Source organism: Mastigoproctus giganteus, chromosome 12 (genome assembly GCF_048544385.1).
Source record: "Mastigoproctus giganteus isolate SK-2022 chromosome 12, ASM4854438v1, whole genome shotgun sequence".
NCBI lineage: Eukaryota > Metazoa > Arthropoda > Arachnida > Uropygi > Thelyphonidae > Mastigoproctus > Mastigoproctus giganteus.
The window spans coordinates 73,968,743-73,995,158 of record NC_143586.1 but is presented as its reverse complement, the minus strand read 5'-3'; the positions used below and the strand labels follow the sequence as shown (position 1 = coordinate 73,995,158).

The 26,416-nt window shown below is 35.7% G+C and overlaps 1 protein-coding gene across 3 annotated transcripts in view; it reads right to left on the bottom strand.

The window, feature by feature from the left end:
• Window positions 1–25,725, bottom strand: part of LOC150077201 (solute carrier organic anion transporter family member 74D-like) — a 271,883-nt gene extending 246,158 nt beyond the window's left edge. For all 3 annotated transcript variants that reach the window (XM_090386382.1, XM_090386381.1, XM_090386380.1), the window contains exon 1: window positions 24,964–25,725. The gene's annotated coding sequence lies outside the window, so the exon portion shown is untranslated. The remainder of the gene's footprint in view (window positions 1–24,963) is intronic.
• Window positions 25,726–26,416: the final 691 nt, after the last annotated feature.

Here is a 26,416-nt window from a genome sequence, read left to right as displayed (position 1 = left end):
CTGCTCCCTTGTACTCCCATTCCGAAAAGAAGACATCAGGAAGTGGTGCCGTGGTAAGAGGATACTTTTGCTTGTAAGTATATCCTCAGATGCTCGGGAGCGCACATAAATAAGAAAGATATAAATCGGTCACTGACCATCAGCTTATCTGTTGTATAAAAATGTTCTCTGCGAAAGGCACTGATTGAGTGCAAATGGGCTGACCATTTGAATGTGACCTAAATACTCACATTGCAAGATAATGATACTGTATTACAACTTATAACTGGACACGCGTGAACTACTTGCAAGGAAGGCGGCAGAATGACAGAAAACGTTCGAAACTGGTCTAAATATGATTGATGAAAGTGCTTTGCAAACGACACGTGGGAGGTACATGTAGAAAGTTGAATATATTAATTTTTATCTCAATAACGACTGCACATGGCGCAGATTTTTTTTTTAATAGCGTACTGACAGTTGGTACCTGTACACCACACAGTTTACACGTCGATGTGTCAATTTAATTCTTTCTCTCTATTTTTATTGTCGTGTGGTTAATACAGATGTTGTTTCCATTAAGAGAATTATTAGTACAACAGAAGGTGAAGAGAAACTAGTTTAAGTACGCAGTGTGCGTTATATTTCAGTGCGTTCGATTTTCTTTCTTAAATTAAATATTTATTTTTTTATTTTTATTTTTTTTTGATTAATATAAAGGAGAACTAAATATAATTATCTCCTTATCAAGTAATTACTAAGATTATAACTTTATAGAACACCTAATAAAATTCTATAGGTTTACGTCCTCTAAACTTAGCCATTTAGTTTAATTACAACTGTGTAATATTTATTAATCTTCTGCCATATACTTTTTAAGTCTGTTTTTATTTTTCTCTTCACAAGCGAAGTCACGATTTTTGCATTAAAAAACACGCACATGCACGGACTGTCTAAAGGGAACAAATTGCATTAAAAGTACATTTAATTTATTAATTTCTCTTTTCCATGACAATTGTATACAAAAAATAAATAAGTGCCAGATTTTTATTTACCCGATTTAATATTTTTAAAAGGCCCTAATACAAAATTTGCACTTCTGCAGACACAAAACACTATGATGCAATACCGCCTAAGTTGCTGATGCTTCTAAAAACTCAACTTCAGTCAAATCGTGTATTGCGTCTGTACAAGTGTATCTTTTTTGTTGTTGTTGTTTTTTTAAACACAAATTGTTTACTGCGAGCAGCACAATGTGAAGGAATGGACCGCTAGTTGTAGATTCGAGTGGTTGGTGATGACACTACCATTGATAAAATTCTGTCGTTATTTTCCATAGGAAAAACCATAAGCTATATTTGAAGATTGAAGTTTAATACTGTAAAAGTCATAAAAGTGATCTCATATTAAAAATACTTACTACAGGGTGTTTGGATGGGCATGCATGCTGTTAAAAAATTTGGGACTTATTCTGGAAATACAGAGCCCCTTATGTCAAAATAATGTGATTTTTTTTTTACTGTTAATGATGATTAAAGCTTAATGATCCCCCCGAAACATCGCTTTGCCCTACTCCATCTACCTTTAACTGCTTTGCTTTAGAAAATCCTAGAATTTTTGCACATAATTTTGAAACGCTCTATAATTCCAACAGAAGCGATAGTCCTAGTTCCAATAGAAGTGACAGTCCTAGTTCCGACATATTAACTGGAATGTGCTTGAGCTTGTAATCGGAATGATTACCTCAATATTTTTGATTTGTGTGTGTGTGTGTGTGTGTGTGTGTGTGTGTGTGTGTGTGTGTGTGTGTAAAATGTAGCGACCAGACGCTTTGAAAGCTTAATTTAAAATAAATCGGTCAACTACTGAGTGCCGGGCACTCAGGATGAAGGGTCCGTAGTAACGAATGGTCTTTAGTATAGTATCTCAAATAGAGAGCTGTATGGTAACTGAAAAACAAGTTTCTAGTATCCGGGCTTGGCCTAAAACTGAGGAACTAACGAAAACGTTGTCTATTCGAGTCTTTCCAGTTGTTGTGAATGACAAGTGTGGGAGAAGCGACTGGCAGGTGAGGGCCGTGCAACAAGACACCGCGCAGGCGCCTCCCCACCACTGCCGCCTCAACACTGGCTCTCTGAATACCTCCTTGCCGGGACAACGTCAGCTTTGAAAATACTTCTCGTCGCAAAATTTATAAATGACCTTTATAGAATTATTATCTAACTATTTAGCAACCTTTTATCATCAAAAGGAGAGTTAGTTAGTACAAAGAAGCGCGCTATCGAAGTGCAATATTTTTTTTTTTTTTTTTGTTAATTTTAACACAAAAAGTAAATGATAGATTTCAATCGGAATAGTTTTCTCTTGATAAGTATCGAATATCGCATACCTAATGTGATTTTTTAAATTTTTAGCTCCATTAGCAACGGAAATGGAGGGGGGGGGGAACTTACATTTTCCTGTCTGGCGCCGCCAGTTTTAATTTTAAAAATATTTTAAAATTATATTTTAAGCCTACTCATTGAGCTCTTTCCAACGCTGTATAACGAGCTATAGGTTGTCAACATTTTTTGGTTCCCCCACATTTTGCCCCCCCCCCCCCCCAATTTCTCAGACAAATTTTTGTCAACAACGATCAATATGGCGTTATGTTGGCCCACATGATGTACAAACCCATGCAAAATTTCAAGACAATAGGTTGAGTGGTTCCAGAGACACAATGCTGTGACAGACGAACGGACGGACAACCCAATGACATTATAAGGGCCCTTCGTTAGACTAATGACCCTAAAAAGTAAACAATCAGGTAAACGTTTAAATATCATGATAGTCCTGAAAACACCATTTCAATGAGAAAATATTGAATACTATATATTAAAAAAAGAAGATATACTGTCCTTACTCGGTCAAAAAAAAGGTAATATTAATTAATTTCTTATATAAATTTGTAAGATATATATGACTGATATTCATTATTTTAACAATTACTCACTTCGTGTTTTGGATATCTCAGTTCGTGGTACGAAAGGAAGCTAATAAATTATTTACAATTTCCATAAAGAGAGAAGAAGCGTTTTACCTTAGAAATGAATCCATCTTTATCCAGAAAGAGGGATAAATTACACTTTAAATAACTAATCTATTATTAAATGAATTTTCGTCATTAATATTAAATGACTACTGGAACTTCTTCCGGGTATCACTTTAATTTAATGCAAGCTCGATAAAGCTTTTGTTCTTTCGGTAAAAAAAAAAGAAAAAAAAAAAAAAACTTTAAAAAATGCAGGTTAAATGAAACATCAGCAGAGAGTAGATCACAAGAGCCAGTATGTAGAGCAAGCTCGCGGTGCGCTACTAGAAATAAACCACTACATAACGTATGCAATGACCTTGGGCACAAGTAGATTCAGCTGTTGCTGGAAATATGAAAGCACAAGTTTCTGTAGGTTGATATTCAAAATGAGAATACTTTAGGAAAAGTAGATTTAAGTACATAGTTGAAAATTAAAAATAAGAAAACAATTTTCTAAAATTTTTATTATATCCTGAAAAGCAAATTTGGTTTTTGACTATAATAAATACAGCCATAAATTTTATATATAACTTTATTATAAAAGTTTACAACCGAATTTTCACCTACTGTTGCCATGGAAACCGCATCACAGTTTAATTGAACTAAAGGATACTAAATCAAAGGATAACAGCTCAAGCGGTTTGCGGCCATTACGATTTCGTTTGTTCGTCGATGCCGCTCTCAGGTGAATCAGGTCAATGCATTTATTCCGAACACATTTCGCCTACGTTAATTTATTTCTTAAGCTAATTATTATATTTCTCTCACTAAGAAAACGAACAAAAGCTGCAAGGATATTTAACGTCCTTGAAGTGAAACTAACAGGGCAAGCAGCCAAATACCACGTACATCCATGCGCGAAACACGTGGCTGCCCAAGTGCGGGGATAATAAACGTCGCGTGAACTACAAATTTTATATTCCTTTGCCTAAACTGTTGCAGTCAGTATTAAATAAGTATTAGGTTAAGACAGCGGGATGTTTTATAATTGTCCTTACCCATACGGTGATTCATCAAATATGATTTATGAAACGTGATTTATCAAAATTAAACACGAAGCAAAATAAAGTAACGGTAGTGTCAAAACCAAGTCATAAAGCTAAGATAATGAAATCATTTGTTTTACCCGCTACCTCAGGTGTTTTGAGACGGATTTGGGAAAAGGTAATTTATGAAAAGAATTTCCATAAGAACCGCAAGGATTCCGTGGTTCGTCTGGTATGATAAACGAGATAAAATATTTACGATGTCACTGTTGACTCGAACCAAAACGAAAGAGAGAAATGCCCGTGGTGACAAGTGACCTTGAAGACATAAGACTCTCTGGAATGAATCTGACAGGAAATAACCGAAAAGAAGTAAACATTCTCTCTCTGCCAATGAAGAATTGCCATTTCGGGTACCACGCGATGAAGCTGGGAAGGAAAGAAGAAAGGGGAAAAAAAAGAAGAGAATCACAAAACTGGCGACGAGTTTTAATATATTATTAGCCTAGTGTTGTTCATCTGGAGGCCAACTGCCACGTATATCCAGAGTTTCTAGAAACTTTTGTAGCCAAGTTTCACACCAGAAATTGTTGACGATAACTGATCCTAACTGTAGGATGATGCGTCGTATTCTTTTACTTTCTTACATCGTGATGTAGGCAAGTGATAGCAACTTCCTTTAGAATGTGTGCGCGTCCGCCCCAGGAAGGAATATCTCCGCTGAATTGTATCCCATCTGCTCGGGGAAAAAGAGGTCTTGATGACATTCTCAGCCCATTTGAATTCAACCCACCCTATATTTGGTCCAATGACGCAGTTGATAATGCAGAAAAGTAGAGAGTTTAATTTAGAATCAACTGATGATTTTCCACTATCGAGTATTACCGAGACTGCTTCACCGATATCAGAAAACAAAGCTACTGATAAAAAGCGTAGCGATCCTACAATTACAAAAATCAATAAGGAAACCAATACAAATAAATTGTACTCTCATATATTGGAAGCTAATCTTCTATCAAATTTTAGCTCTCCTCGCTCGTCTACTATGAAATTATTAGATTACAAAATAATATAAATTACAATCAAAAGCTCAAAAAAGTAAGTACTTTGTATCTCGATTGGAACCAAATGTATCAGTAAACAACATAAGTAAACATCTATCAAAGGCATTTGGAATATCAGTTCAAATTAGACAAATTCGAGTAAAATGTCCAAATTATAATTCATTCTGTATCCAGTGCAATTAGGCAGATAAAAGTATTATTTATAATTTAAATAACTGGCCAAAAGGGACTGTTATTAAGATTTTTGATAGAAACACGAACAGGAGGACCACTGCTAAAGGCGACTCCGCAGCCAGGTGGGAAGGAGCAGCAGTGCATAGCACACGCTTCTTGATTAGACCGGGGTTCGAACCCGTCACCATCAAATATGGAGGATGCGGAAAGGTCAGGGAATGACCACCGCATATCCCGGAGCAATATGGCCTTAGTTGCTAATGCTCCTAAAAACCAAACAACACAACCACTGCTAAAACAAACAACGCATAACTGATTATGGAATTATAGACATTATTGGAAGCCTTTGCATAAAATTGAAGTACAAAAAGATTGTAATCGTCCTAGTCTTAATACACCTTCCTCCTCCCGATAACAAGCAACTACTTCAAGAACTGGAAGAACACTTGATTCCATAGCACTTGCATTTCTTCCTACCACTCGCTTATTAGTAGTTGGCGACTTTAACTTACCGAAAGTGCCTAAGTCGGTTAGATCGAAGAAAGCCCTACCAAACACCTAATTCAACAAGTCAAAAGTGCAAGAAGGGAAGGAAATACATTAGATCTAATTTTCTCCTATGAAGAGATGAGTTAGAACGCAAAGGAAGGAATTTTCTCTTCTGATCACAAAGCTGTGATCTTCAGCATAAATGTAGATAAGAGTAATAGCAGTAATAAAATTAAACACAACATTAAGAATTTTCCCCAGTCAGATTCTGAATTCCTATTATATTATTTTATTAATTATATTATATTATTAATTATATTATTTCATTAAGTTTTCGTAAACAAATACCTTTCAGTATAGCTCGCTTGAATTCTCATTATAAAACAAAACTTTTCCCTGCCTGTCCCTCGTACTCAACAATTACTTGGTAGTCTTCTGTTCCGTTTCTTTCAGGTATTGAATAATCACAACATTGATTTTACAACTGTCAATGCTCCTATAAGAAACTGATCTTCACTTTTATTGATCTAAATTTTGCATATATTTTAATACTAGCTAAATAAATAAATAATATGCTGATGACATTAAACTTTATAAATCCTGTAACTCACTTATTGACTGCATTAAACTTCAGACCTTTCTTGAATCCTTTTAAACGTTAAGCCAAACTTAATAACCTACAAATAAATATCGATAAATCCAAGGTGATTTCTTACAAAGATCCTCTTAAGGAGATTCAGTTTGGTTACATTGTACAACTTCGAGTTATTAATCATCAATGGAAAAATAGTTCCACCAGGACAAAGCGCCTGCCCACAGTCTGTCATTGCCATGGCAATGACAGACTTTCCATTGATGAAAACCGTAATTTTAATTGTGCTGAATAATATAGCAGCATAGTTCTCATCAGAAACGTTCATGTAATGTTGCATTTTTATAATAATAATAATAAAATAATAATAATAATAATAATAAAGACTACGTAATGATTTAGCCATTTTTCTATGGCAGGCGAAAACATTTTTGTTTCGGCTTATTTTTATAACTCATAGGGAAAAAGGTTCACCAATTCGCTGTCTTAATAATGCAAATATAATTAAAGCTACCAAGATTCGTGAAGATAACTTTTAAATACAATATCTCACATTGAAATGTCTCTCCTTCAGGAACCGGCAATTACTTTTTCTTTTGTTCATTATAATTACAAAGCCTTCACACGTGCCACTTGTACTAGACTATTACATCATCGTCGTGCCACAGTAAATCTTGCAGCGTGCCATCTTCTGGCACGCGTGCCTAGGGCTGTCAATGACTGTCCTATACTGTTTAAAAAATAATTAGTGATCAATAAATGAATGACAATTTATCTATTTATCCTTTTTAAAATTATATGAGTGAAGGTCAGACCTATCCAGACATAAATTGGAATGATTTTACAATAAACTAACATTTCTATAGAAGGTTCGCATTTTGTGAATTCCAATAAATCTTCATTTGGCTTGTTACTACGACATGCACTCCCGGAACTTTAATGTCGTGTTGTTGTTTCTGTTGTAAAGCGGAAACAGGAAAAACAGAAGGTTTTCAATGAATACGGAAGCAAAAAGGACAGCTGATATATTATTTATATTCGCGTAGTGTTTTGCAAATTTATTCCCAAAGTAAGCTATGCAATTTCTTTTTAAATATAAGCTAAGCTACAGAGCTCAATAAAAAATAACCGACTTTGTCCTTTCCAATAGTTCAACACCACTGTAACGAGAAGAAAAATCTTAAATGAATTTTAGATGGGCACCATGCAAGATGTGAAACACGTTGTTAGAAACCAATAAAATGACTACTGAAGACTCCGCCGAAGTGTACTACCAGTAAGTACTGATTACTTGGGGTAGAAAGTGATAATCTGTACTATAATATATCTCGCATCCCTTACTGCCAACTTTTTAGCAACTCTCGCCTGAGTGAAGATGTCTGGTTGCTTCAAGCAGAACATGATTTGGATCAGTAGCAGTGATGAGATTAGTATTTTTATGGTTGCTGGAGCGAGCTGGTCTTTCTTCGAGTGAAACAACTACACCCACATACCAAGTAACCTACATTTAAACTACGAAAATGACCCAGTGGCTTCTAAAACTAGCTTAGAAAAAATACACTGAATAAATTAGCAATTCACACAGAGTAGACTTATAAAACGAATCTTTACTACTTAAAAAAAATATTAGTTTTATTCTTGATTAGTTCCCTGCAGGTATATTACTTACCCAGGATCATTCCAGCAAAATGTTACAAGAATACCAAGTCCCTCCCAGTCAATAAGATAAAACAACTTTCATAAATAATGTCTGCGCTAGACTGCAGACATATTGTGTTATTCTGTTATAAAGGGTTTCGGAGACAGGTATTTTCTTCATCACAGCTTCCTAATTGTCCCCTTTGTGGAATAGCCCACCCAATGTCCTTGAAGACAGTGAGGCGGACGCCGCCTTCTTCTACCACAACTGAAACTTGTATCATTGAATTGACATGTAATATTGCCTACTAAGAATTATTTTGTCTTGGTCTGCTAGTAATATTAACGTCTGTTGACGAAACAGAATTATGCAATTTGGCCTTTTCCATCACCTACACAAGAAGCATATCAAAGAACCTTGATGTCTGATCCGTGTAATTAAATGTATCAGCAGCCCTCCCTCCCCCCAACATTCCCATGGATGTGTCGTCTCGCGCTGTTCATACACCCTGAAATTTTGTAATAATCTTCCCTATTCATTACAACACCGAAGAACGCCTACCAGAACCTCATGGACACGAATTTCGCTATATCAACTTCAGATAATTTCTTCAGATTTTGATGTACAACATCTTAATTTTCAAGATATTCGTTTGACAGGAAAGGTAAAAGACAGTTTGAGCTTTCCCATCTTGTGCAACGTGATCTTTCATTTAAAAGTTATAGATTTTGATTAATTTCTTGCTTAACAGTCAGTAACGTCTTTGTGCTGATTAATGTACTTTTTGACTTCACTTAGCAGTGATAAACAAGCTCATTCTAAAGACAAAATTTATTTTTAACTCTACTCTTCTCATTGCCAAAAGAGTAACAGATATAAGACTGTTTCTGTTTGCTCCACAGTTTTTTCTACGTGTTATGTAAGCTGTTGTTTACATCTACCATTAAATGATGTAACAGAAAAATTTTATTGGCATACAGGGCAGCTGTTTCTAACCTCTGGTAGTACTTAGGATGCTGTGTAGTGGTACATAAGAAAACAAAATTAGTAGCATTTGTCCTATTACAAAATCTAAAGTTAGGTGGCGCAATTTGCATTGTTCGATAGTGATACAAATTGGAATTAAAGTTGGGAAGAATCTCTTTTACAGTGAATCATACCGAACTCAACTAATTTATGCTTCATGTGCCAACGTTAAGTACATACTTTAACATTTTTATGCTTATAATTGCATTTGATTTAAGTATGTTTAATTTAATCTAGCAATAAATATAGCTTCTGTGGAAATAGTAAGCGTATCATGATTAAAAATGGTGTAACTCAAGGGGCAATTGTCACTAGTGATTCGCCAATCATTCACTGTCTTATTGGTTGTACTGACTATGGAATGTATGTGGAGGAGCCTCCAGTTAATCGAATAACATCTGTGTTCTCTAAACTTAAAGAATGCGCTGATCATATCTCAAAATTTGGCAAACTGTTGGGCAATACTGAGTCCCTGAGAAAAAGAAAGTATATACTCTGAAAAGTGATAAACCCGAGGGTTCGCTTATTATTCAAGTTGTATAGTGATATATGAAGCCCTTCTGGTAGATCGGACCACAAGAATGGATTGCCAGACAGTTTTGTGGAGGAATTCAACTATCGGGAAGCAAGAACGTTTTATGTAATAAAGAAACGGACTCGAACCATGGTATAACACTCAGTGTAAAAACTGACGTTACTTTTATCTTTAAGTCAATCCGTTCTTGGAAGAGGCTGTGGTTATTCATATGGAAATTTAAGATATAAATAAAAAAAAAAAGCAAACTGTGGAATTCATTGCAAAATTATGTGAGCTAGTTAAAATGTTACTATGTTTGAAATTCTTCCAAATATAACAGGAAGGATTTTATGACGCGAACCCTGAAGAGTAACTGATATTTCAGGACTTCTGCAAAGCTTATGGGCTTAAATATTCCTTGGTATGGTCTGCCCTAGTTAGTACAAGGAATTTGTTTAGTAAAGATGGTATTCATTTGAAAGGAGGAGGTGCTAGGGCGTTTTCTAAGCACAGAGAAGGCTTTTAGAGGTTCAAGGAAACTCCTAATTGGGAGGGGAGATTAGAGAAGTCATTAGAAAGTTAGAGGTGAACGGCATGGATCAAAGAAATCTGATCAGCAAAGAAGCTGGAGCTCAGAACATCAGTAGACACAGACCACAAGAAGAAAGTTGTTTGGAAAATTTAGTCCGTTTGTGTAGTACTAATCAGCGTTATAAACAATATGAAGTAATTTGAGTATTCTGGCCAAAACAACGTTAGATGATATTGTAGAGCTAATTGAGACATGATGCAAAAGGAGATAAACAATGAAGAATTTCATTATGGTGTTGCATAGGAGATATTTTTCTTATCAAAAGTTTCCTGAATGCGACCGGATCCTTCTCAGAATTGGATCAAGTCCAGGTGGAAGTGCTATAGTGTGCAGTGGCTTGAAGTAAAGGAAATATGATAGTGGGAACAAGTTTCAGGCTATGCTAGACCAAAGAGTTTGATAAATATCTGTTCAAGCAACTTGAATGGACAAGAAAGTGTGACTGCCTCGTTTATGCGTAACTTTAATTAACCTCTTACCGATAATGGAAATGTCAGACCTACAATATACCAAGTGGGATCAGACTTTTGAACCAATTAGATGATTGTAATTTTTTCCAGCATGTCAGAAAGCGAACAAGGGACTCAAATGTTCTTGATTTGATTGCTACCAAGGGATCTGAGCAATATCAAGAATTGAACAGTATAGGAAAGTACATGTAATCTACATGTATGTAATATATTCTACCATTGGTAGAATACCATGGTATGGTAGATATATTCATTGGTATGCAAGAATGTCTTTATTCTCCAATATAAAACTATAGCGAGACTGCACTTGGAATGCTGTATTTAGGCCTGAAGAAACAGGGTGCAGAACTTCTAGAGAGGGTTCAAAGAAAGACAACAAAATTGGTAAGAGCTACTAATTGTTGTCCTTCTGAGAACGGCTTACAAGATGCAGACGGCAAAGTTTGGCAACCAGACATTTTAGAGGAGGAGCTCCCCAATTGATATGTACGCTGGTGTTCAAAGACAGTGCCTCACCCCTTAAAATTTTAATTGTCGTCCGATTAACATAAGTATATGGCAATATTTCTTACAGATTGCATCAGATAAGATTGACGCGCGTGGGAGATGAAGTAATATTGCATCAGCTGTTACTTTCAGCTATATAAGTACGCTCTTCAATAGTTGAAGTCATTCCTTGCTTGTGTCAGGATGGCGAGTTACGTGCGGTTGACGCCACGAAGAAAGAGTGCTATTCTTGCTTTCGGTGAGGAATAGATGTTCTTAATCCTTATAGACTGTCTTGTAATCAGTCGACAGCGAGTAGATTTCTTTCCAAACTCAAGAATACTGGTTCTTCTGATAGGAAAAAAGGAACCTGACGCAAACGAGTCTCTAAATCAAAACAGGGCCGCGTTCTGAAGCGCTTATGCCTTAAAAATCGTAGAGAATGGGAAGAACATACAGGAGCGGTAGCAAGTGCAGTAACAGTCAGAAGACGCCTCTTCGAAAATAGACTTTATTTTCTCGGATGAGAAGAAATTCAACATGCATGGCTCTGATGGGAGACAAACGATTCGCCACAGAAGTGGTGAAGAATACCATCCAGATTGTATGGGCGCCTTCGTAGCCAGGTGGGCAGGAGCAGCAGTGTGTAGCATACGCTTCTTGATTAGACCGGGGTTCGAGCCCGTGACCACCAAATACGGATGATGCGGAAAGGTCAGGGAATAACCACCGCATATCCCCGGAGCAATATAGCCTTAGTTGCTAATGCTCCTAAAAACCAAATAACAAACTAGACTGTATGGTGTCTACAGTAAAATTCCCTACCAGCAAAATGATATGGGGGTGCATTTCGTATCGCGGAGTAGGTCACCTGCAGTTTATAAAAGGTTCCGTAAATGCCAATGGATACCTGGCTATATTGGAAGGCAAACTGCTGCCAACCATTAGAGACCATTTCAACCTACCAAGTAACTGGATCTTTCAGGACGACTCTGCTCTTTGTCATCGGGCGAAAAGTGTAAGTAGGCACTCCTGTAGTTACTTTAGCTTAGAAAGAAATTAATCTTAGAAAGGCTTTTGATACTGCTGCACATGGAAGACTGCTACACAAATTGGAGCAGTGTGACATTGGAGGCAAATTGCTGCTATGGATAAAGGGGTGGTTGAGGGGGAGAAGACAGAGAGTGGTAATCAATGGACACTGCTCATCGTGGACTAATGTTATTAGTGGAGTCCCTCAGGGCTCAGTGTTGGGTCCATTATTGTTTTCTGTATTTATAAATGATATTGATGATGGTATATCAAGTTTAATGTCCAAGTTTGCAGACGATACAAAGGTTGGCAGGGTTGTCAAGGACACTACTGACACTATTCTGCTGCAACAGGATCTGGAAAGGTTGAGCAGATGGGCTGAGAGATGGCAAATGAAGTTTAACATTGACAAATGTAAAGTACTACACATGGGAAACAGTAACCCCAGAGCAACGTATCAACTCTGTGGTACTACACTGACAGTGGTAGAGAATGAAAGGGACTTGGGGGTGGTTGTGCAGGCAGATATGAAGTTCTCTGAGCAGTGCAGACGGGCTGCAAGAGTAGCTCATGGAGTATTGTCAATGATATACAGGAATTTTTCCAGCAGGGATAAGGAGGTGATTATTCCCTTGTATAAGGCAATGGTCAGGCCACACCTAGAGTACTGTATACAGGTCTGGAGGCCTCATTTCAAGAAGGATGTAGAGCTGCTGGAACGAGTACAGAGAAGGGCAACAAGATTAGTGAATGGAACCAAAGGGTGCTCTTACGAAGAAAGGCTTGAGTTTTGCAAATTACAGTGTCTGGAGACTAGGCACCGGCGTGGTGATCTGATAGAGGTGTATAAAGCATTGAATGGTTTTAGCATGCTCAATGCTGATGGGATTCTTCCTCTAGCTCAGAATAATCACCTGAGAGGGCATAAATTCAAATTGAGGAAAGACAGATGTAGGATAGACGTGCGGAAATTTGCCTTTAGCCAGCGGGTGGTTGGTTGGTGGAACAGACTTCCATCCTTTGTGGTGGAGGTTGATAGCCTAAATAAGTTTAAGGCTCAGCTGGACAGGTATTTTGAACGAACAGAGGGGTGAAGTGGTTTTTTTTTTTTTTTTTTTTTTTTGTCTGATGCTGCATAAGCTTGCTGTCTTGCATCAAATGCCTCTACTAATGCTAATGCTTCATTTCTGCATTAGAGGTTCGACAATAATGTGTTTACATTTGTTACAGGTGAAAAAATGGTTGGAAGAACGGTCCATTACAACTCTTAGCTGGCCAGGAAACAGCCCGGACCTGAATCCTATAGAGAACTGTTGATCGTGTGGAATCTGCAGTTGCCAGAAAGAAACCAAAGACCCTTCGTGAACTTTAGGAAGCCATAATTCGTGTTTGGAACCACGAACTATCAGTTGATTATCTTCAGAAAATGATTTGGTCAATGCTTTGGTGTCATCGGGGCCAGAGGCGGTTCAACTAAATATTAGTTTGCACCTGGTGAACTTTTCATTTTGTTTTCCATTTAAAATGATAAACTGAAGCAAATTCTGATAACATTTCAGCCATAATTGTCGTGTTTACCAAACTTTTGTATAAAGGTTGCAAATACTCATTTTGGAATATTTTGTGCGCACCTGTCAAATATTACTTAGCTTTGCCTTAACTATCAATAAATATCTTTTGTTTATATTTCTATTTGTGATGCTAGTAATTAATGTAACATCCCACTGCAAAAAAGGGTTACAAATGTGAAATTCTTTGAACACCAGCGTATAAGGTGCTGAAGAGAATGAGTAAAATGAACCAAAAGGTAAATTTTCACTAGTAGGAGAGACAGGAAGCAATCGGCAGAAATTTAAAATCACAGAGAATAGCAGAAGGCTCACATAAGTTTATATTCTGGCGGTGTATTGTAGATCATTGGGACAGGTAATATCCCAAGATGGTTGAAGCGAAGAGTGTAAGAGGTCAAAAGGTAATTGGATGGACACTAGGCGATAGGAAAAGTATAAGTAATTGGGATTTTTTTTTTTTTTAATGAGAGATGGATACATTAAAATTCCCCTTTTAGTAATGCTAATTTTATACTATTTAAAATCATAAATACGTGTGTATGTTTGTGCGTGTGTGTGCGCGCGCGCGCGAGCTTTTGCTCTAGAGGAGAAACGGGTATCAGCTTACTCCGAAAAGAACCTGTTCAGGTCACCGCAAATGTACCAAGGTTAGGTTTGTAGACCGGAACTAATGCCTTTATAATGTGTCTGTTGAGAGGTAATTTGTGGATTTTACTAAGAAGCTTACTTATTTATAGTAGCTAACGACTCTAAAAGCTTTCTATTTTTTGTCCTATTTGTTTTATTTTCATCTTTAGTGGTTCTTTTTGGGAATATCTTGTTTGTTCCTTCTATTTGACGTGATAAATAATCGAGATGGACAAAGGTGATAGGAGTCGCACGACACAGGATAAAACTGCTTTGCATATAGAGATCATTAATACAAAGAGACGCGAGACAGAAAAATAAACGAATTAAAATGATATTCTTCAAATATTGCTCAAAGTACGAACGTCGGGGAATTTACTGAATTGTTTTGTATTAAAATATTTACGTAAAAACCGGAGCTCGGAAAAAAACAGAATTGTTATACACTCTGTGGACAATTTATTAGAATCACTCTGAAGAAAATGAATACGCCTTTGATATGTCAGTGCAGCTGTGTATATAGACAGTCGTTTACGGTGTATTTACAAAGATAAAACAGAAAAGACGTAACCTAACAGGTGTTAACAAAATTTGCATCATATTTTGCTTAACCTTTTTATTTGATTCTTTTTTGGATCTTCATTATTGATCGAGAATCTTATGAGCAATTCTTAAAGTAAATTTATATCGAAAATTATATGAACCACCCCAAAGTTTTATCCTTCAAGGGGGGAGTGACCTAATATGAATAATGAATAAGTAAGTTGAACGATTCTGTGGTCTAGGTGTCTGTAGTTGCCTAAGAATTACATCATCCGAATATATTTGGGTACCTTCTAGTATCTCAACAAAATGATCTTGTGTCAACCGGTTTTTCACCTCTCACGTGTCTCATTACACGGTTTAATAAATCACCCAAGGCTACAAGCGTTCAAATTGTAGATATATGACTATCTGAAAGTAGAACGCTGCAGGGATTCACGATAAGGAGAGTTACTTACTTATCCGCCTGCTGATGAGACAAATAGTTCCCAAGTATGTTAGGGAGACGGTAGTGTCCTGATATCAGGAAAGCTTTCCTTCTCGGAACAGGAAGGATAGTAACCAAACCATTCATTTCTCAAACTTGAAGCAGACAAAAAAAAAAAAAAAGTGGTCAGGTATCATTTTAATACCGAATGTCATTTATCATTATAATAAATTATCAGAAATTTTAAAATAAAATGCCATCGCTTATTGGTACCTTATTTTGTTAGTTAAATAAATACATACATTTTATATAAAAACTTTAAATAAAATTTCCTCCAGCGTTGTGTATTTATCAAACAAGATAAAACCCGTTGAGCAATGTTGCTAAGTGGAATAGTAGGTCAGATTCATGGCCTTACCTAGATCGCAGTGTTTGTATTTGTATAACATAACATCTATTATAACATAATGCAACGTGACATAATACGAAACAAATAAATTCTGCGCATGCGTGGACTAGCAAATTTGCGCATGCTCCGATTCGATAATAAAAATAATACGCTGGGATTATTTAAATATCGTTATTAGTTACAGAACTGTAAGAACTCAGGAATTTGTAAAATCTTTAAAATAATAATAGGACGTGGTCGATATTTCGTTTTATAAGATGCGTTATCCAGAGGGATAAATATGACCGCGTCTGCAGTTCATCCTGTTTCAATGGACAGCAGAATTGTTGTTGGTGGTAGTGGTGTGAATGCATGCTGCAAAACAAGAACAGGTTGTAGACGCAGGCGTCAAGAAAACAGAGATTTTTTTTTTTTTTTTTATTATATCATTTTGTTTTTATCTTAAACCAGAAAGCACAGAAAACAGATCAGGTAAGACTGGTCTGAAACTTACAAATGGACTCTCATCTGTCTTCGTTTCTCAGTAATGACAATGATGACTGGTGCATCTAGTCGGGTTGCAAAGAAATATTTGTCTCGAGTTGGTAACAAAGACCTCTTCAGTTGAGTGCATAAAACGGGTGAACAACATTAAACATTGAATGTTTAAAAGGTGTGAAATTAATCTTACAGTTAACGATCTATTTAAGAGTTTAGTTCGCCTTTAATGATCATGTCTTGGTATTTAGTATGACTCTCATTCATATCTGTCAGTTGCTTATTTATTCTTTTTCCTACTACATTCTACAGATGGTACTACATTCAGTGTTCTTTCTTCGGGATATTATAGTCAATCAATCACCTTTATTTTATAGCGTACGTCTATCTGTTTATTTTTTATTCAATCATTTAGTGTAGTTTCTAGGAGAGAAAAACGTATCTGAAAAAAAATAACGAGTTCAGAAGCATCTTCACTGTAAATACCCAGGATGTATATTTTATTTTATAACAAAAATAGTTAAGAATTTTAATATTTATTTGTTTAAAATTACGTACCTTTCTCACTTAATAGTACACCAAAGGAATATTTGAATAATTATGCTTTATAAAAGCCACATTTTTATACTAACAAATTTTTTTGTGTGTTGGACAAATATTGTTAATATTATTTTTCTTATATTGATGACCCGAGATGGAGAGAAGAGAGGTTTTTGTTTTCTGTGCCTATGCACAGAAAGAAAAATGAATGTGCACAGAGTCAGTGAATGAAAAAATAATAAGAGTACTGTATTTCCAAACTTTACGAGAAAGGGAAGCGTTCATTTAGATTAAATGGAAAGTTTTAAGCAGTTCCTTAAAGACATCTGATATAACTCGTTCTATCCATTCAAGACAATGAGTAATGTGACTAGTTCATCCGTACCGCTTACTGCAAGAGCGCATTGGATATTGATAACCAAAACAACATCGCGAAGTTCAAACTAACTGAGGAAAATTTTAATTGCATTTAACAGTAATTCCTTGCGGAGAAAATATTTCGAGTTGAATACTGATCTGAAAATTTATGCAATCAGTGTTGGAAACGCGTTAAATTCTGGGATAAATAAATCTATTGGAGAAACTAGCTGTGTACACACCATTAGAAATACTATTCATTTCAATTACCTATTACACACCGACAACAAGTATATTCACCGTGTGAATATACTTGTTTTCTGTTCAACAGAAAACTAGCAAGACAAAACCGTTTAAAATTTAAAATTACGCTAAATATGGTGGTTAAAATATAATAAGTAAAAGTGTAAATTATTTAATAGTCAATTGTTTTTAAAGGTAATATTATTTTATACAGGTTGTTTCAATTAAAATGCACCAGAGTGTATCTAACTTATTTTTACGTCTGACCATTTGTTTTCTGGTTTTTTTTTTTTTTTGTCATATTTAGGATGAAATTTTTTTGAATTTAATGGTTAAATTGATCTAAGTATTATCGTTTAAATATTCCGATTTCGAAATTAAAATTTTACCTAATACTTAATGCTTTTGTTCTCAATGGGAAAGTTGTTCCCCGTCCTCGATTTAGCATAAAAAAAAATCGGTGTGCTATTGAAAACAACGTAAACCGATTTAATTTGAAGAAAAAGAAATAATTCGTATTTCTCCCCAATCAGCGTGCTCAGTTTTTCGTGACTGCACGTCAAGAAAAACTGGGCGGCCAACTTCATCCCAACATATGCCACACCACATCACACATTGACGGACCATCCGACCTGATAGCGAGTATTTCTGCAACCGATGGGTTTTGACATTGTGGTGTGTGATATTTGCAGACTCTGAGGATGTCTTTCGAAAGATAAGCTTGCTGTTTCTCTAGCAATTTGGCCTCATTCTTCATGCAGTAATACTATCTGGAATGAATCGGTATTGGAAAACATGTTTTCACACAGTTTTACAAACGTGCATGCAAATAGACACCAAGATGTTGTTCTAATGAATTTTGATGCACTCTTCATTCAGTTTATGTAGGTCGGCCAACACCGAGATGTAAATTTTATGCTTCCACCCAGCCGCCCTAGTGCATATTCTGGATTTTTGTGGCCAATTGAAGGGTCAATTTGTGTCCATGTTTGCACAACATTCTGTGCTGAAAGGTATTTGTTATTTCCCAATGAACCAGCGAGAACGTGGCAGTTCATAGACGTTAAAACCGACAACCGGTTTTGACGTCTATGAAATTTCTATTTCATGATTTTTTTTTTTTTTTAATAATTCTTTTGAATGTTATTTTCTTTTCTCATTATTTGCAAGAGGAAACAGACACATAACTGTTCTTGTACAGCTAGCTATTCGATAGGAGTAAACGTTTGCCCTTTCTTCAAATAAAATCGGCTTACGCTCGTTTCAGAAGTATACCGATCACCGAGGACGGGGAACAACTTTCCCATTGAGCAAAAAGCAATTAATTAGGCAAATTAAACTAAAAAATCGTAAAATATATATATTATTTATTATTAAAAATCGTAAGATGTATGTAATAGATATATAAGGAGTTTAGAATGATAAAAAATGAAATAATTTTTAAAAAAAAATATTTTTAAAAAATTATTTCATTATTTTTATCATTCTAAGCTCAGCCATTTATAAAACTCAACAGCCATAGCACTGTAACAGTTCACATTTGAATAATTTTTACGAGTTTTTTGTTACGAGTACCTTTGAAATACAAGTACTTTTTTTTAAATATAAAGCTCCACAAAATAATAGTTTACCTAAAGCCGCTTGACACCCATAATTCAACACTGCGCGTTTGGATTCTATTTGGATTTTTAAAATCTAGTTTAAACGCCCACACATCAATTTAACTCACCATGGTTTAAGTCGACAGATGTGTGATAAAGTTATCAAACATAACTAGTATTTACTAATAGTTAAGAGTTTTTATTTACTAATTACAGATAGGCTGAATATTTACGGGAAAAATATATGCAGTAATACACTATATTTGGACGTGCTTCAGTGACGCTGGATGGTAGTTTAACATTTGATATATGAGATAAAAATAGGTAAAACGTATGTCAAAGAGATCCGGTTTGTCCTAAAGAAAGCGATACAGATACAGTACTCTGAAGGTGTTTCATGAAGTACAGTACATAACAGGCGTGGCATTATACGCACAAGGAGACTTACGTTATACCTGCAATAAATCAATGTAGGAAGATCGATATCTCGATTATCCACTCCTGCACACTTGATGCTGCCCACTCTAAATTTTTGAAGCAACATTGATAAACAAGAGACATTTCAAATTCCCACTTTGGATTATGGTGTTAAATAAAAGCAATTATTTTATCGTATTATGATATAAAACGTTCCAAACACCGAATTAAGTTCGAATTTACATTAATAGTCTGATATAACTTCATTAAATTTTACTGTTGTTTTTTTAAGTCGTTTTGGTGATAATTTTAGAATCCGAATATATCCTTACTTTGTAGCCTTCGAACTTTCGAAAAGTTATCCCTTCAAATCCTTGAATACATAAATACTCCCGATGCTGCTATAAGAGTTATTATTTTTCACCTTAGCTCATTTCGCAACCTTTCTTTCCCTTACAGTAGACAGCGAGGGTATTAAAAAAAAAATAATACAAGTTATCACAATAGAATTATATAGCGAATACATCAATCAGTGTCAAAACATGACACGGCTGTCGCAAAGCACGTGTTGTGTCCGTGAGATCGTGTCCTGCATAACAAGTGCCGATTACTACTTTTTATACAAGTAGGAGTTTGTTTCGATAGGTGAGATTTGGATGAGTGTGCTATTTTTAGAGTGGCCTTAGATTTTGTAGGGACGATCCAGTTATAGGTGAAACTACAGAGTAGCACATGTGATGCAGATCACCTGTGATGTTCGAGTTTGTTTTATTATTACAAGTGTACCATAAATATAAGTGAAATAACAAACGATAAACATAAGAGAACCAATCAGCCAATACATCGAAAGACAGCCGATTTCGGTAATATATTCAATAAAATTCACCAGTGTCTAGCCATCCATTATCTTTGCTTATCTGAAGCGATTTTCATTCTGTAAATATATCAATATATGTATTTGGATACATCTTCGCTTGCCACTTTCTTAAAATGTTTTTTATTGCTTAGTATTATTACCTGTAACCACAATAATGTTTATTAAATTGTATTAGAAAATTGCACAATTTAATCAATGCGAATTTCAAAAATTCGTTCTCGCAAAATTCGGTCCAAACATTTAAAGTTAAAACATAAATCGCTATTAATGATACTTCAACTTAAATTACGATTATAATCAATTGGAAATCCATAATTTTTACATTATTTCATTTTTTTAAGAAACCGAAAAGAAAAAAAAAGTAAATTACTTTTAAATGATATTTTAAAAGTAACATATCTGTTATTTTTGTCTTTGGATGATGGTACTAGCACATGAAATCGGTTCGCGCGCCATCTTGCGGCATGAACACCATATGTGGACGACTCATCTACAGATGGGCAATTAATGAAAATGGATTATCGTACTCGGATCTTATGTCAGAGGAAAGCAGCAGCATTTTGGTGCTTAAAAGTCTTGGAATGGTCTTAAAAGCAAAGAAATTAAACTCTTTCCATCTGACTTCCAATATCCCATTTATGCGAACCCGATCATTATCTCCTATTTAAAATGTCCAGAAACTGTAATTTTCTATTTATGTCACACGATTTATCCCTACTGATTATACCATTCAAATAAGACGTCTTTTAAAACTTTATCAGAAACCTTTGTTTGTTTGAAGTTTTCTAGATAAAATGTAAGAAAGTGGCCTTTTTTTTTTTTTTCTTTTTTCGTTCTCTGCAGATAAGAGCCGAAAAAAGGAAGGATTCTCAGTTGATAAGCGGTTTGTAACACAACTTCAGATTAACACAACATCCAGAAAGACGAATTCGTTGTTATCTGAATGAAGAATGCATAAACAATTCGGGTATCTTATCTTGGGTAATTTAAAGAGAGAAACAAAAATCTTAAAAGGAGTGTCCAAAGAGAGTTGATATCAGCACACTGAATGAACGTGGAACCACTGCCACACACACACAACCGAACTTTAAGGAAGGAAAATCAATGTCACTGTTTGCTTTTTGTCAATGCCAACGTACGCTTGCTCTGTGAGCTGCTACTACTGCTGGGTGATGCCGGTGCGCGCGTTGACCTACATTGCATCTTCAGTCTGTGGTGCTCGATCATGTGACATGCGCACGTGGCTCGATCGATAGCCACTGGCACGCTCGTGGCACTAGTTGAGAGAGGCATTGAACGAGTTGCCCTGACTTACTGACTGAATTTCGTGGCGAATTGTAACTCGGAGTGAAAGATAAAGGCGAGGAAAAGAGGTCAGGTACAATGGAGAAGCACTGGTTTAAATCGCAGCGAAACGTACTTAAGAATGGGTTACATTAAGAACAGGGTTCGATATGGAATTTGGTTTTCACATTTTTAAGCTAAAATTTCAAGTTTTTTTTAAAAATTTAAATAAAAACAGAATAAACCCGGTTTTTTTTAACTCTCTGGAGTTAAAACAAGTATTATTTTATACCCTTGCGATCGCAATATGATTTAACGCCTCATGGGCTTAATTTCCCCCTAAAAAACTGCAAAATAATTTTACAGTTTATAATGTCTTCAGCTAATTACTTAAAAATGAAATCATTTCCATCATGCATGATTTACTGCAAATGAGCAGTCTCTCTCTAAGTGTAAACACTTTCTTTTTACTCCACCAACCTCCATAGTTACTACGATAATAAAGGATTTCAATAGCGAGTGTTCTCATTTTACAATGCAACCTTCCACTTTTGGGATTGGTTCATGGATAATGTTTGGGTTTATAAATCCCCAGTAATGCCAAAGGAATTAAGCGAAACCAGAGAGTTTGATTATCTTGTCAAATATCCATAAATATACAAGGAGTATCTAGAAATTTATCGAATTAAGGAGTTCTCGTTTTTCCAATAAATTTCTAAATCCAATAAAACGAGAAAGTTGAATATGGGCACTTGGAGAAAGGAATGAACTTTTGATTAAAATTCATGGACCTATTTTAATCCATTACAAAAAGAAATTTAAAATTTCCATCTAGGAATCTATATCTGAGAAACTAAGGTTGTTAAACAGTACAAGGAAACAAGCATCAATCAATACTCTGTCCCCAAAAACGTCTCCTTTTAAATTAAAAAAAAACAGTTTTGATTTATAAAAGCCGTTTTCTTTTAAAGATATTTTAGTACTCTAAAGAATGAAGTTTAGAATAATAAATAAATTTCTCAAATAGGAACAGACCACGCGTTATGTATTTCAATTGAATTTATGATTAAAAAAAGCAAAAGCAATCCACTTAGCGTTTGTTTGAATATTATACAATATTTACACTGTGCTCTAGTGATAATTGTACCGCTAGAGGGAGCTGCCTTATGATTTATTTTATAATTATTCAGAAATTAAGTTTTGCTGAATATTGGTTGCCTCTGTTATATTATAATTATTATTAATATACAAATTGGTAATTTCATATAAAACAATTCTTTTTATGTAAAGATATATTATTAATTCTTTTTATATAAATATTATTAATTCATTTTATATACATATTATTAATTTTCTTTTTTGTAAATATTATTTAAAATTCTATACGAAACAAACTGTATAAACAAATAAATTACCGTAATTTTAGTGAAAGTCAAAATTAATTATTAATATTGTTACTACCGATTCGACTTATAAATTAATTAAGTCTGAAAGGTTATGCTTAAGTTTTAATAGTTTTAAGTCTTAATATAATCTATGTTTATATAGAAAATACGAATGTATTATACAAACACAAAATATGGATTCGAGAAAAATACGATAGAATTTTTTCAGCCCTCTTCCCCGTTTACTAGGGGAGGGGAGAAGCTAACTGATGTAATGTCATGGTACAGTGTAAAGGGAGACAATGAATACAATTCACATTTATGAAGAGAAATGTTGCTCATCGAAATAAATACCAGCTTCCAGTTCTTTGGTCAAAACTAATTGTCGCGGCCATTGTGGATATTTCATTAATCTAATTTTACCACTAGTTAAAGATGATTTATTTGCTATAAACATAATAGTCTACTAGTTCTAAAACGTTGGCTTCGTGTTTTCTTTGGGTAAGTGCCAAATCTGAAAGAACTGTCATTGTGCAAGTTCTTTTAAATCCAGGCACTATCATGCCTACATCAGCCAAAATTCTTAAATGCTGCCACGCACAGTATGTCTAGGCTACCAATCTTTGATTACATTATCGTTGAATATGCATTAACTTTAACAATTCGCTACAAATAGTAATTAAAAGAAATTTTCTATATAAATGCATATTTTAGCCATTCATATTTCCAGAGGCTATATATTTTTATATATCGATAAAACTTGTAAGTAGGTATGTGTATTCTCTTCTTTGATATGCTGAAGGCATGGGTTTCTTATTTTGCAATTTCTCTATGTCATACAGGTCACGACTTGCCAACAGTACTGGAAGAGAAGTTTATCAAGTGTACAGACTTGCTTTCTTGACCTGAATTTTATTGAGCAATCCTGGATATCTATGCTTTGAGAACAGAATGTTGTCAGATCCTGCATCAGCTTGTGATAACTAAATCGCGTAGTTGCAAAAAAAAAAAAAAAAAAAAAAAACAACCCATAATTATTTAATAATTGGAAATAATTTCTAGAATCGATACACAGATAACCGAGTACGTTTTGTGGCAACATTTCTGTAAAGGCATTGGAAAAAAGTATCTTAACTAAGTCAACAAACTCAAACGAAAATAATTTAATTAAAATTTATTTTTAATAATTTTTTAATGTATTTTCTAATATTTATTTTGGAAATGAGATGAACATTGTGGTCAGCATATTTTCTAGGGTATTTAAACAGTCTTAAAGACAAAAGCCATTACTCAAAATGAGCCAAATAATTCTAAAAATATTCACGGATATCTTTTATGTATTATTATATTTAAGAAGAAGTTCATGATTATTAATTTAATGCGTTTATTCCTTATGATTAAAAATAATCTACATTGCTTAAAAAAATAAACTGCTCATTTGTAATGTTAAAAGCACGTACACCACTAGACCTTGAAATTCCTAAAAAGCCGAACTGTCAGGGTTCTATGACCCCCTTCCCCTCCTGTGCTTCTGCGAGTGTCCGATCACTCCTCTTAGAAGCAACCATTTTCTTTAACTAACGATTTTTAAAATTTCCACTTCGCTATAAAACTTCCGGTTATGGTACATAAGTATGGAGATAAAATCAATATAATGGTAACTCAATACTTTATACTGAATGATGTCTAATAAATATTTTCTGCGATTTATAAGAAGCTAGCTAATAAAATAAAGTACTAAAGACGATATCCGAGCTTTAACATATTTAAATTACTGGCATAGGATAAAAACCCATAAAACCAAAAAGAATTTTAATATAATTGAAGTTGCGCGTGATAAATAAGCTCTCTTCATTCGGTGACCTGCTTTAAGGCATCGAGAAGAACATGAAAAGGTTAAAGGTCAAACCATTGGCTTTGTACTGAACGCTGGAGGATTTACTAGAATTGCGGGATGTTGTTTGTAAAAGGGAGTCCCATTGGTTAGTTTCTTAATAAGAGTTCATTGTAGTATTTGTGTAATGCATTCATATAAATTTATGGTAACTTCTTAGAGAACAAGTAGGAAAGAGGAACTGTGACTTACGTAGTCCTCTCGGCGAAGGAGCTGCGGATGCCAAGACCGTGTTCTCCCGAACGATGCTGTCAACGTAAATACCTCAAGACGCGTGGGACCTGTCATTCATTCTGTCCCCTCACCGTGCATGCGATCGAAGGGAAGGGATCCTCCGAGGGGTTGCTGTGCAGGAACTTGGGAGAAGAAGAGGAAGGGGGGAATAAAAAAAGGAACGTGAGCACCTGAAACGTTACCGGATGATTCTTCCCTAGAAGTGGGGAATTGTCGAAGGGGGAGAGGCGACCACATCAACTGCGGGCACTTGTATCCAAGTCGACAACAGCACTGTCACATTAAACACAGACACGCTGTGGACAAGCATGAACTTGGCACGCTGGTGCTGGTGGTGCTGCTGCTGCTGCTTCCAGACATCGCTCAGATCTTCGACCTTGAAGACGACTGCTCCAGGTTCGGTGTTGTTGTATACCTGCTTGATGTCTTCCCCCGGCTTTCTCTTTTTGCCCCCCACACGGTTTATCCGCTAAAACACCCTTGCATAACTCTGTTAGTACATTTTCCACCTTTTTGTACGTGCATTTTTCGTCGAACACAAACCTGTCACCTTCACATCTCCGATAATGTCACCTCCGTAGGAGCGAGCGGCTGTTAAAAAGATCCTCGCGAACAGCGCACTCCGCTAATGCTGTCTTCGGCTCACCCGGCCAATCCGCCGATGCTATCGACCGTACCCGACGTCGACTGCAGTACTGGCGCTAGTGTCTACACACACAAACACACGTCTCTCTCTCTCTTACTTTCTCTCTCTCTCTCTCTCTCTCTCTCTTCCCGACTTCTCCCCTGCTATATTGTGAATGGACCAGAGCCGTCAGCAGTCCACTGAACTGCCGGAACACATACACACGATTCACTGGTATCTTGGTGTACTACAGGTGCACTGGCCGATCACCTGAACGATCATTTGGTACCTGCAGGTGAGATGGAGGGCATTGCAACTTTCTGCTCGGCAGGCAAAGCAAAATAAATAAAATAAAATCGAAAAAAACAGGGAGGGGTAAAAAGAAAACTTTTTTCGCGAGTCTAAAAAGGTTCTCTGCGCGATGTTACTAGCAGCGTTTCGCATCCTTACGTCATATTTGGGGGGGGGGAGAAATTGGTGAGCGCAACAAACACGTGTATACGCTACTACCAGCAACATTGGTTCGGAAGATTCCATTTCGGGAGGTGTGGCCCGTGTCGTGTTGTGTATTAGCGCGATGATACGCTATAGTTGACGAACAACCCCCGTCGAGATCCATCCGTATCCTTGTTTTAACGCCCAAGTGGATTCCGTTTGTTTTAGTGTTCATCCAGCGATTAACGATCATTATAAACTACAGTTCCTATAAGGACCCGCGCTTTGCTTCACGAGGTGACGCACGCGGACCATTTAAAGTTGGGCACGCGTTCACCCGATTATAACTCT